The sequence below is a fragment of the Oreochromis aureus genome, linkage group 14 (genome assembly GCF_013358895.1).
Source record: "Oreochromis aureus strain Israel breed Guangdong linkage group 14, ZZ_aureus, whole genome shotgun sequence".
NCBI lineage: Eukaryota > Metazoa > Chordata > Actinopteri > Cichliformes > Cichlidae > Oreochromis > Oreochromis aureus.
The window spans coordinates 19,372,838-19,386,059 of NC_052955.1; the positions used below are offsets into that span (position 1 = coordinate 19,372,838).

At 41.5% G+C, this 13,222-nt stretch overlaps 1 long non-coding RNA gene across 1 annotated transcript in view; it reads left to right on the plus strand.

Annotated features, from left to right (window-relative positions):
• The window catches only part of LOC120432891, a 62,086-nt gene extending 58,551 nt beyond the window's left edge, over nt 1-3,535 (plus strand). Inside the window, exon 2 of the long non-coding RNA XR_005608168.1 lies at nt 3,128-3,535. This is a non-coding gene — a long non-coding RNA (uncharacterized LOC120432891). The remainder of the gene's footprint in view (nt 1-3,127) is intronic.
• Nucleotides 3,536-13,222: the final 9,687 nt, after the last annotated feature.

Sequence of the window (13,222 nt, forward strand, 5' to 3'; positions counted from 1 at the left end):
ACCTCTTGTGACTAAGGGAGCAGCTGATAGTAACTTAGCGCTGTCACTACATGCGCATTAACATGCTAATGTTAGAATTTATCTCAAAGTATCACCGTGTCTGAGTACAGCCTCTCAGAGACGCTATTGTGGCTCTCATGTTTCATCCATCAGTATTTTTCATGTGGTTACTGATCAAATGGTCCGTTGGAGGGCTTTTCACAATAAAATAAAGAGCTCAAAAGACCAAGGAGGAAAATAAACACTGATCAAAGGGATTTTCTACAACTTGGTAACTAGACAATAATGACTCTGAGCTGACAGCATTAATTAAAAAAATCATTCTGCATTAATAAATTTTCTCTCAAGGATCTTATTAGAAAAGCGTTAATTTTCAGTAAGTTCTGGATTTGCCCTTTTGTTGGCCTTGTGCACTGCTACTGTCGTCTGGCCGGAAAACCTTGCTGCCCTTACAGACAGCCAGTGGGTCCGCAGAGAGTCATCTAACTGTCAGTGCTCTGTACTGTTCCAGCCTCGCGTCAACTCTCAGTGTGAGCTGTGTACGTGTGTGTATGTGTATGTGTATACTCATGCACGTGTGGCCATCTTTTATCCCCCCTCATCATCACTAACAGGGTTTCCCATGCTCTGGCCAAAGGAGTGTGGGTCACAGGGCAGGAATCAAACAGCAGAACAATGGAGAGCTTCCTCCACTTAACCTCCTAATGGGCTCTCAATGGCTCCCCTGGCTCCCTCAAAACTATCAGCCACTGGATTCACTTACCTCACTACACCAACTAAGGGTGAGTGTGGGGGGTCTGAGTGGTGTGGACGTGGCATAAGGCAAAGAAAGTGTGCTCGTGTGTGCGTGTGTGTGTGTGTGTGTGTGAATGATTGAGTGTAGGTGTGAGACAGAAAGCCAGACCACGGACAGACAGAGGAGGTCCAACTGTTTCTGATGAGCTATGTGTTTTCTGTGTAATGGAACGCAGGTGGTGGATGGGAGGGCTGGAAATCTCACGTTCTCACAAACACCTACTCATTGGGCCCACATAAAGAGGGAGACCCGTGTTAGCCAGCAAAACAAGTGCTTTCAGGTCTGTGATTGTACTGACATGTCGCTCTGCTGCTGACCAATATAGATGTCAGCATATGCGAGCGCATAAGAGTTTGGGTCGAGGCGCAGGCAGGGATCTGCTAGTTACACTTCAATAATTACTTTCAGTGTGCGCTGCTTCCCTGAGCACCTCGCAGCCCCCAAATCTGCAAAGACAAGTGGCCTCATTTATTTCCATGGAGGAAAATAATTTAGCGGTGTCGGGCGCTAACGAGCTAGAGCAGAGGGATTCCTAATTAGATTCACTTTGTTTGTGTCATTTTAATTACGGTGCGGTCCCCAGCAGTGAAGCCACCAGTGAACCTTCAGTCTCTTAGCTCTGCTGCCATGTGTGCGACTGCACCAGGTCCCAGCAGAGCTTTGCAAAAAAAACAAAAAGAAAAACAACAAACTTAACTCTCCTTCCTGTCAACCAAAGCTATGACAGGCTGGTTTTTATGTTAATTTGTTGATTCTGAACATGTTTGGCTGCTGTGTCACTTTAATCTCCAAACAACGCCACAAAGGTCACCGTCTTCTGATGCAAACAAATACACCCTCTCTAAACTTTTTTGGTGATGAATCATTATTTATTGCTGTAAATGAAAGGCATGGGGGACAGCTTTTCCTGCCTGTGTAGTCTTAAGCGGTATGTTTATGTTCTGCTTTTGAAGGGAAAGCTTCACTAAACATAACCACTTTGAGGTTCCTTTTGAAGTTTTCCCCTAAGACACGGTTGCTAATTATTCGGTGTTTCATGATGAATTCAGCTCAGTTCATTAGACTGTTTTAACTGATGTTGGAGTCTTAGATCCTGTCTGCCTTAACGCACACGCTTAACCATTTAGATAATTGAGTGATTAATTGATACCTAATGATCAGCGCAGACCTTATGTTCTACTTTCATTTCAAACTTGACTGTTTATTATCAAGTTATTACCTTGCAACTTGCGTGTGTTTGCAGCAGTTTTTAAGTGAATTTTCAGAAGCCACTTGATGTGTGATGTGAGGGGTTTTTACCGTTTATCAACATTTAGAGGCTTTAGATGTGTCGTGTTAAGTGGTGTGATAGAAAACAAATTGAAAAAGGAATGAAGCAATCAAAAAAGTGTGAGTTATTGAGGAAGGTAGAGAATCAAAGAAAGCCATAGAAAAAGGAAACTGCTAAAAAAAAAAGTAAATGAGAGGATGAGGAAGCCCTGAGGTGTTGTGGCGTCCCTCCAGTGATGTTGTTGGTGATGGCTTCATCCCATCTGTCCCATGTTGTGTGATAGTGATCAGTCTTCAGGGACCCACCACCACAGATGAGGTCAACCTTACCTGTCAATCACGTTCCTTCGGGCCGAGGCCTGGTCCGCCGAGGTCACCTCAAGCAGGGAATCCCATATCCGCAGAGCTCCAAATTGCAAGGATTTTCAGAAGAAGACGACCCTTAATGGGAAATTGACTCAGCAGTGTATCGTGTTAACCAACAAAGTTGCAAATGAAACTGTTAATTTGTCTCGGTTCAAATGTATTCCGCAAAGCCCCAAAACAGAAAGATATGCCCGTTTGTTTGTCGTTAGCCAATATCTGAAATCCAGTATTCACTTTGCATCTTTACACCTTGGCGCATGTGATTAGAGGATCACCAGGGGGTCCTTTGTCCCTCCTTGGGGGGGATACTCCCACTGGGTTTAAATCTGGGACTCTCGGCCATTTGACCTTAGAACTGAAGAAGCTTCTCGGATGAGAGGTGAAACGTCTTCAAGCAACTTAAAGAAGTCCAGACGCTTTTCTTTGCAAACTCCTTTGACATACATGACGAAGAGTCCACTTTTGTACTGTCAGCGTATACTGTTTAATCTCAGTATTAATGTATCATATCTTATTTTGTTTAATCTGTACAAAAACCAGCATAACAACAGCATTTTACACTTTTTTTTCTGGGATCACTAACTTAATGGTATTGGCTCAGAATCTGTGTGTGTGCGTGTGTGTGTGTGCTAAAACTAACACAGCTGATGAGCTGTATAAACATCTGAATTAATCTCATGTATCTTCTTTGTCCAGGAACAAGATCTGAGTCTGTAGGACAATGCCTGCACAGAGGCTACACAGCTGTGTGGACAAGCACAACCAGGTCCACTGATGCAGGGTCACCATACTCCAAACACAGCTTCCACAGTGGCCAGGAAAACATTACAACAGGAACACAGTAGCTCCACACCAGGGAAATGTTAACGCACCTACTGTTTTTTGAATTGCCTTCTTTTCTCATCTCGTCAGCTTTCTGCAGGAAAAGTCACACTCAGAACACTCAGTGAATGAGTGCAGTTGTCTTGTTCATCTCTCAGCGAGACATACAAGCAGTTTGTTGTAATGTATTTAAGGCAGCACTGATTGCCATGCTGCATAATGCAAAAAATGTAAAGCAGCAGACTGCGAGTTCTGACTCAAGAATAAAGATGCAAACTGTGAGTTAGATGTACAAAGCTGTGTGTTTACACTCATCCACATACTGCTGTGATGGGTTGGCTGTTTTACAATGTGGGCCATTTGGATCTACCAGGGGGAATTGTCTTTTCACTCACTGAAGCTCGTGCTCTTCCCTCTCCTTCTGTTTGTAATGAACATCATCATCTCCTGGAGCTAGATGAGCAGCAATACCTACCACTGTCACTGTAAAGTGAAGAGCCTTTTTTTGCAGAATGTGCCTCTCTTTAGCTTGATGCTTTTTTTCTGAGCTAGCCAAATTTTCTTCATAAGTTCTGACAAATTTCATAACCCCTCCTGGGACAATGCAGCACCTCGGGTCTACAATTTTAAAACCTGATTTTGTAAAACCTACGACAATATCAAACTTTCTTTTTGGTGCATCTTAGCTCTATTACCAATTTAATATCAGCAGGAGAAGGTGTATATCTCTGTCAAGCTTACCAAAAGTAGCAAGATTTTTATTTTCATTTAGGGAAAGACGTTACATTAAGAGCTATTTACACTTGATTCTGCAATCCCAAAAAGAAGTTTAAACGACGACTAAGATGCTTTGTGATCCAATCACGCACGTGTGGGCACATCTTTGATCACCTATCTTTTGTCAAGTAAATGTGTAAATTTTAATGTGTCCCTAATAATCTTTTTTGGAGCTGTAAGTCACAATGGATAGTTAGAGAGAAGCCAGTCAATAAGGAGTGCTGTTACCATTGTTAGCCTCTATAAAGTCCAGTATCTTTCCTCCGTCAGATGTTGAGATATGTACAAGACAGCCACTCCTACAGAGAGCTCTTATGTCTGCTTAGATTTGCAAACATGTTTGTTTTTATTTAATGGGTACGTTCATTTTAACCTTTTAAGACGACTTACTCAGAATCATTAACAGGACACAGTGAATATTGAAAACATGAAAACTTACACTAGACCCATGTTTAAGTAAATTATTGATTATCTTTAAGAGCTGTTGTAAGTTAAGGATGGCTGAAGGCTAAATGTTTCTTCTGAATAAATTAGCCTGAAAAAAAGGAAGCTGGATAAGATCTGATTCAGGGCAGTTTTGTCTGTAAATAACTGTTGGATTACCGTGAATAAAATGCCCTCAGCTTTTCAGTGCAACTGTGAGAGCAGTGTTGCTCTTTTAATCAAAGCGTCCCAGGGAAGAAGCAGCAATGAAGGATCTAAATGTCTAAAAATCCGTCATTCTGACGACTGTGATATTTGTATAATTAAAACGGAGAGGGTATCGTCTACCCCATATATGATGTGACTCCAGCATTGATGAAATTATCTATCTTGAAATAAATTAATATGTTTATCAGGTACAGAGGACATTTTAATAACTCACCTGTCAAAAGTACCCGATTATGTCTGGGAAACTGGCAGCTGATAATTACCCACAATTCCTGCCAGAGGTTTGAATCTTTGCAAAAGAAAATTGATGAAACACAATCTAAATTAGGTACAGTAATCCATTCCAAGTTGTGATGGGAAAAGGCCTACGTAAGGTGGATAAATATAAAAAGATTCTTGGGCTAGATTTACATAACCATAGGAGCTTTTACAAGCTCAGTTTCGTTTATTTCACCGTCACTCTTAAGTTACACAGTTACTCTCTTTATTTGATACATTAGAAACAGGTTTTTCCTCCCACAGAGTGGCCTCAAACACACACATCCTCCACTAGGACTGATGGGACTCCATCTAACGTTCAAACCACCTGCATGTGGTTCGCCCCCGTTCTCTCAGCCTTAGGTCTGTATTTCTTACTGTCGTCTCACTATCAGGTTAACGCAGCCTCGTTCTAATAGATGTCACTTAATGTATGCCGTGGTCATTTCTGGGGAAATAGATAGCTGCCCAAACCCACTGATTCTGTCTCATATTTTCAGGCATGACCATGCATCAAGCTGCATCAAGTCTTCCTGTAAATCACAGACATCTCACAAAATAATAATCAGCTCTAAATTACGTTTCTGTTGTAGCTCTCCAATCCTGCTCATCTTTCTTTCTAAACCAAATTTGCGTACTTTTTTCCTCCTTCCTGTTTCTCATCACTTAAAGGTCAAGCAAAAACCCAACCTGCGGGCAATTTTTGCCAGGCCTGCAGTACTTGTTCATTTCACTCATGCTTAGACATTCTTTGAGTTACTGTATATAGTCAGACAACAAAAAGGTTTTTAAAAGCTTAAAAATATTGAATAATAAACGTATGTGTTTATTTAGTCTTCTTTTTATAGGCTGTATGGATGGATGTTGCATGACATGCAAATAAGAAAAACACTGAGGAACATGCAACGTAACCTTGTGTGCACTTGCAATTTATTTTTACATAAATATATTAAATATATATGTATTTCCTGATCTGTGTGATTTGCATTGTACAGACATACATAAGCTACCATCATTATAGTATGATGATGATGTTTAAAATCCACTACCTTTGGAATACTTTCTGATAGACATTTATAGACATAGACCTTAAAGTAGATTGCTGATTGAGAACTAGTTGTCACTGCCTTTATAACTGTAGTTAATAATGCTGCAATCTATGGAAAACAGCAGTTGGAGACAGCAGCGGGATCCAAATTGTTGCGGCCATGTTTCAAAGCATGTTGCCTTTGAAATAGTTGCTTCAAAATTGGGAACTAGATCTGCGACCACTCGCAGTCTGTTGCCAGCTTCAAAGCAACTTTGGTGAGCCAAGATGGCAATAAAGTTGCACTAAGACAGAGTCAGTTTACTATCAGTTTGCTGTTGAATGGGGCCAAGTTGGCAGTTACATGTGATTGGTTTGTTATAATCTAACCTGGCAAATTCTGTCTGTTTCCATACACTAACTGCATGCATTCAGAGTCCAACCAGACCTTAAAGATTTCAAACAGAAATATATAAATTCTTCATCCCACAGATGTAATATTATCTACAGCTACTCTTAGTACCATTGATGTTAAGTTAGACTCTTTTTCTCCAATTGATCTTTCTGAGTTAACTTCAATAATTAATTCCTCCAAACCATCAACGTGTCTTTTAGACCCCATTCCTACAAAACTGCTCAAAGAAGTCCTGCCATTAATTAATTCTTCGATCTTAAATATGATCAACCTATCTCTAATAATCGGCTATGTACCACAGGCCTTCAAGCTGGCTGTAGTTAAACCTTTACTTAAAAAGCCATCTCTAGACCCAGCTGTCTTAGCTAATTATAGGCCAATCTCCAACCTTCCTTTCATATCAAAAATCCTTGAAAGAGTAGTTGTCAAACAGCTAACAGATCATCTGCAGAGGAATGGCTTATTTGAAGCGTTTCAGTCAGGTTTCAGAGCTCATCACAGCACAGAAACAGCTTTAGTGAAGGTTACAAATGATCTTCTTATGGCCTCTGACAGTGGACTCATCTCTGTGCTTGTCCTGCTAGACCTTAGTGCTGCGTTCGATACTGTTGACCATAATATCCTATTAGAGCGATTAGAACATGCTGTAGGTATTACAGGTACTGCACTGCAGTGGTTTGTATCATATCTATCTAATAGACTCCAATTTGTACATGTAAAGTCCTCTCCACACACTAAGGTCAATTATGGTGTTCCACAGGGTTCAGTGCTAGGACCAATTCTATTTACATTATACATGCTTCCCTTAGGCAGCATCATTAGAAGACATAGCATAAATTTTCACTGCTATGCAGATGACACGCAGCTCTATCTATCCATGAAGCCAGGTATCACAGACCAATTAGTTAAACTGCAGGAATGTCTTAAAGACATAAAGACCTGGATGGCCGCTAACTTTCTGCTTCTTAATTCAGATAAAACTGAGGTTATTGTACTCGGCCCTGAAAATCTTAGAAATATGGTATCTAACCAGATTCTTACTCTGGATGGCATTACCTTGGCCTCCAGTAACGCTGTGAGGAACCTTGAGTCATTTTTGACCAGGACATGTCCTTCAATGCACATATTAAACAAATATGTAAGACTGCTTTCTTCCATTTGCGCAACATCTCTAAAATTAGAAATATCCTGTCTCAGAGTGACGCTGAAAAACTAGTTCATGCATTTATTACTTCCAGGCTGGACTACTGTAATTCTTTATTATCAGGATGTCCTAAAACTCCCTGAAAAGCCTTCAGCTGATCCAAAATGCTGCAGCAAGAGTACTGACAGGGACTAGAAAGAGAGAGCATATTTCTCCTGTTTTGGCTTCCCTTCATTGGCTTCCTGTTAAATCCAGAATTGAATTCAAAATCCTGCTCCTCACATACAAGGTCTTAAATAATCAGGCCCCATCTTATCTTAATGACCTTGTAGTACCATATCACCCTATTAGAGCACTTCGCCTCGCACTGCAGGCTTACTTGTTGTTCCTAGAGTATTTAAAAGTAGAATGGGAGGCAGAGCCTTCAGTTTTCAGGCCCCTCTTCTGTGGAACCAGCTTCCAGTTTGGATTCGGAGACAGACACTATCTCTACTTTTAAGATTAGGCTTAAAACTTTCCTTTTGCTAAAGCATATAGTTAGGGCTGGACCAGGTGACCCTGAATCCTCCCTTAGTTATGCTGCAATAGACGTGAGCTGCCGGGGATTCCCATGATGCATTGAGTTTTTCCTTTCCAGTCACCTTTCTCACTCACTATGTGTTAATAGACCTCTCTGCATTGAATCATATCTGTTATTAATCTCTGTCTCTCTTCCACAGCATGTCTTTATCCTGTCTTCCTTCTCTCACCCCAACCGGTCGCAGCAGATGGCCGCCCCTCCCTGAGCCTGGTTCTGCCGGAGGTTTCTTCCTGTTAAAAGGGAGTTTTTCCTTCCCACTGTTGCCAAAGTGCTTGCTCATAGGGGGTCATATGATTGTTGGGTTTTTCTCTGTATTTATTATTGTGCTATCTACTGTACAATATAAAGCGCCTTGAGGCGACTTTTGTTGTGATTTGGCGCTATATAAATAAAATTGAATTGAATTGAATTACACAAATAGTAACATAGTTGCTACAGGATTGCAATTTAACTGTAAAATGAGATGATGCCAAAAGGACAGGAAATGCTTTTATATAGAAATGTATAACCAGAATACAGCCAGTTGGCAACCAGTTGAGTCAAATCTCCCACTGCAAATAGAAGCGTCACAGACGAGTTGCACTCATTCCTGCAAACTAACTCAGACTAATTGCAGCATTTTGTCAGCCTGTCTGCATTTATAAATAAGATGACAATTATTTGCAAACTGCTGCCGATTTAATGTACATTTGTAACCACAGACGTCGCTCTTTACCAAAAGTGACAACTTCCTGTAAACAAGTTCCGTACCAAGTTCCTGTAAAGATGGTCACCGTCACATCATAAAGCAGCCACTTTGCAGTGAAGGCTTTAAATGAGTGCTGGGATAGATATGTTCGGAGCTCTGCATATGGTGGACATCTGGACCTTTGGCTAGAGACAAGCCGGCAGAGGAGAAGCATGGCAGGCAGCAGAGTTTTTAATCTGTCTGTCTGTGTCTCCTCTCTGTCATTAACCTCATGCCCTGACAGCCTGCTCCCTGTGACACTGACCTGCTTCACCTAATGAGCTACCAATTACTACAAATTAGGCGAGAGAGAGGCCACTGCTATCATCCACTCCACACACTCTTCTCAACACTTCCACGGGATTCGGATGTAGTGGGATGCTCAGGTAGAATAAGTAATGAGGCGGGAAAATAATCGTGACAGGGACGTGCGTTTTGGATTCCTGGAGGTGTGATGTTCAGAGAGGATGCTGTTAACATTGTGTATGCGTTGCTCCACAGCGCACTTAGTTCTGCGCCTTTGTGCTTTAGCCTAGCACTTCTAGTGAGTTTCAAAGATCATTTGTATTTGCACCTGCTCCTGCCGTGCTTCGTGCATGTGTTTGTGAGTGTGTACGCCCACATAGTTGGTCTTTAACCTTGCACACCTGGATACTCTGCGAGACCAGCTTCTCTCTGGCCCATCTTGATGTTTATTCATTTATTTATGGGAAGCCTGGAAATCATGGCCCTTGTCTTGGTCTCCTGTGGCAGCGAGGGAAGGCAGCCCAAATTTATGCATGGCAGCAGAAATTAATTAGGCATCAATTAACTCATGCTAATGCGTATGCATTGAGTTGGTTTTTTTTTAAGAGCCCGGCTGTTAACTAATTTGTAAAAACTGTTTCACAGAAACGTCAACAGTCAGGAACAGACAGTGTCTTGTAGGCTATTTTCTCACACACAGAGAAAAAAAAAAGAATGAAATCAGAGTGGAATAGAGAAAAGCCTTGAGATGTTAATAAACAAAGCTGGAGGAGGAGGAGAATGTGGCCTGCAGAGGTCACGACGCCGAAGCCTGCTTCTCCTCTTCATTTAACTGTCCCTGGCCTAGAATGGCCTGCAAGCTAACACACACACACACACACACACAGATTCATAGAAAGATGTAGAGAGTGGGAAAGTGAGATGGAGGGAGAGGAAAGGGAAGTGAGGCGTTTATTTGTTGTTTCACTCTTAACGGGCTGCTGGTTTGGCAGGGAAACCCCAAAGGTAGAGTTCAGAGAAAGCGTGTGTGTGTGTATGCGTGTGTGTGTGTGTGTGTGTGTTGAGCCCACTGTCTTGTTGCTTTCTTTTGCCAGGAGGTTTCCAACAGCTCTTGTGTTAATACAGTAGTAGGCTAGCCACTCCAACAGCAGTGTTGTCTGGTTTATAGAGAAAGCTCACGGGGTCATGTAAACTGCATAATACATACAGCATATGCAGAGTGGAACATATTATATATTAATACACTGATTTTTTTTTAAGCACACTCAATATAAACAATATAGAAACTTCTATCTGGGATAATGTCATAATGTTTTCTCTACTGCGTAGCCAACTCACAGTTACAGGATAGTGTCACCTGTCTAATATTAAATACACTATTGACTCTCTTTATTACTCATTTGTTTGTAAAACAGACTAAAAAGGAACGTGCAGCTCAGGCCAGAGTAAAATGTTCCCTGAAATAAAACCCAACGTGCAGCATCGAGTAACATGCCCCGTGTCATCTGACTGCTGATTTATATGATGGTTATCTAGCTTTCTTGCTGTGCTCTGTTAACCTTAGCCTGCTCGCGTTGAGGACCCTTAGCAGTGCACAGACAGCTTGATCAATAGGTCAGTGTTCTGACAGCAGTCCTCGGGGTCTTGGTAGATGGAGAGACTGGGTGGGTTGAGGAAGGGGGTAGTTAAGGGTGATCATGTATCCCACAGACAATAGAATCAACTAAGCAGGTGGAACAAAACCCACAAAACACTCACTTAACGGATGACCCTTATCCCAGCCACTGACTCTGAACTCGAAGGCGCTGGTCTCATACCTTGATTCCAAAACCTAAATCAATACTTTCAGAGGTCCTGAATTTGCCATTTCTTGCCTTCTTCTTGTCTTCATGATATGCGCTGCACTGTAAGGTTAATCCCGGGCCTTGATGAGTTTGCACATCGTCTCTTTTCCAATTACATTACAAAGAAAGGCTACCTTAAGTCATTCCCACTTGTCTGTTATTACACGGGCTGAGCATTCACCCTGTCCTCACGGCCATCTCCATGACAGACAAATAAAGCGTGTGTTAGGCACGCGGGAGATTCAGGGGAGAGATAACCCTGCATTTACATTCAAACTGAGCTTTTGACAAAGCCTTAGCAACAGGCTCCTTAATCAGCGGTCTGGCTGCGGAGCCCCGGCCTGCTTTCACCTCGCCACTCTTTACAGCCATGATCTTGAGAAAGAGCTTTAAATTGGAAATTATTACACATTAAACCCTCTGCGCGCTGGCCAGGATCGAAATGGATCAATATCTTGCCCGCCACAATAAATCAGATTCTTTCTCTCTCCCCTTCTCTCTTTCCCCTTTGCTTTTTCGAGTGGCTATAGGCCACTGCTCAACTGGAACATATTTAGATTTTCTTGTAACAAATTAATTCCAACATTTTCTCTTGATTGAATTAGGGCAAGTGCTGATGCTGTCACAAGTGTTTGGGCTGCTCCTGGGGAGAGACAAATTGCCAGGCCTGGACACGGGTAACAAGCAATGGTGTTGAGTCGCTGATAATCTCCCCACTAATTCTCCATTACAGCAAAATGAGGCCATAAATCTTCCTGACAGCTGATCGATGTAAACATTGTTTCCCCCATGATTGCCAGCTCTCCCAGCGGAGCTACTGTCCGCTCACAATCCGCTGAAATTACTCCCGCACCAGCTCTCCCTCCCTTCTTCTCCTCCCTGGAACTGGTGTGTGTGCGCGTCGGACTGGCCTGGCGGGGAAACCAAAGTCACCGCTGTCCTGTCGAGGGAAAAGGTGGCCATCTAATTTTAGCTCAAAGCTCGCTAAACAAATGGGAAATATTAATCAAACTGTCTCCTGTTCAACCACTGTTACAAGCTGCTTTTTTTAATAGAAGGATGACTCCTCTGCTGTTACGGCATTAGACAAAGTAAACGGCAGTGAAAGATTGAGTTGTCAAATAGTCAAAGCACAAGGCTCGTTATCAGCGTGTTCTCTGTTTGATAATATTCTACACTATTATTAAAATCCAATATGCGTGCAATTACAGAGACAGGGATGCTGTTAAAACAGGATGTCTGGCTGTAATCACAGACAGAAAAGACTATTTTAAGACCTGCCACTTTAAGAGATCTGTTCAAATGGCATATTTGAACAGATCTCTTGGATACTTTATAACTTTATTCACATATAGCAATAAACAGTTTAAGACAATAAAAACTCAAATTGGTTTGAAGTAAAAACCAGAGGGCATACTGTTGTGGGCAGATTCTGACGGCTTCATTTTTTTTTCTTTTTTCTTTATCTCATTATCTTCTTGATCTTTGTCATTTCTCAAAGTTATTCCTGTGCGTCAGAATCTGTGCCGCTCTCTGAAATCTTGCCTCTGGCACGATTCTCTGCCTGTTTGTCTGCTCCTAATTGGCTGGTTATTTACCACAAGTACTGATCAGGAGTTACTGTTCTCTTTCAAGAGAGAGCTGGTCAAGACAGCTTTCAAAAGTTTGATATGCAGAGAGTGATGCATCTCCTGTTCTTTTATCTCCTTATTTTCAGCTTCCCAGTCTTATTTGTCTCATATGTGTGTTGTGGACCGGTTGGTCAGTAGGCTTACTTGGGTTACTTCTAGCTTATTCTTGATCACTAGATTAACCCTGGTTTCCACAAAAGCTGAGATGCTGTTTGAAATTCAAATCAAAAGAGGGTCCGATAATTTGCGACCCATTTAAACCCAATATTTGTTGAAAATAGTACAAAGACAAGATATTCAATGTTGAAACAGAGAAATATGATTGTTTTTGAAAAATATATGGCCCATTCTGAAATTGATGCCTGCAACACATTTAAAAAAAAAAAATGTAACAGGGGCATGCTTACTACAGTGTTGCATCACTTCTTCAAAAAAAAAACCACTCTGTGATTTAAAAGAGAAATGTTTCCATTCTCACTTGATGTAGGATTCTTTGTCATATTTCTTGTTTCATAATTTACCAAATCTTTTCAGTGAGGGTGACTACAGACAGGACAGTATAGCATGCAGATTCTTATTATGAAGCCACATTGTTATTAGAATATGTGCAGAATGTGGCGTAGCACTCTCTTCTGAAATAATCAAGCCTCAAATAAAAATGTGATGTCT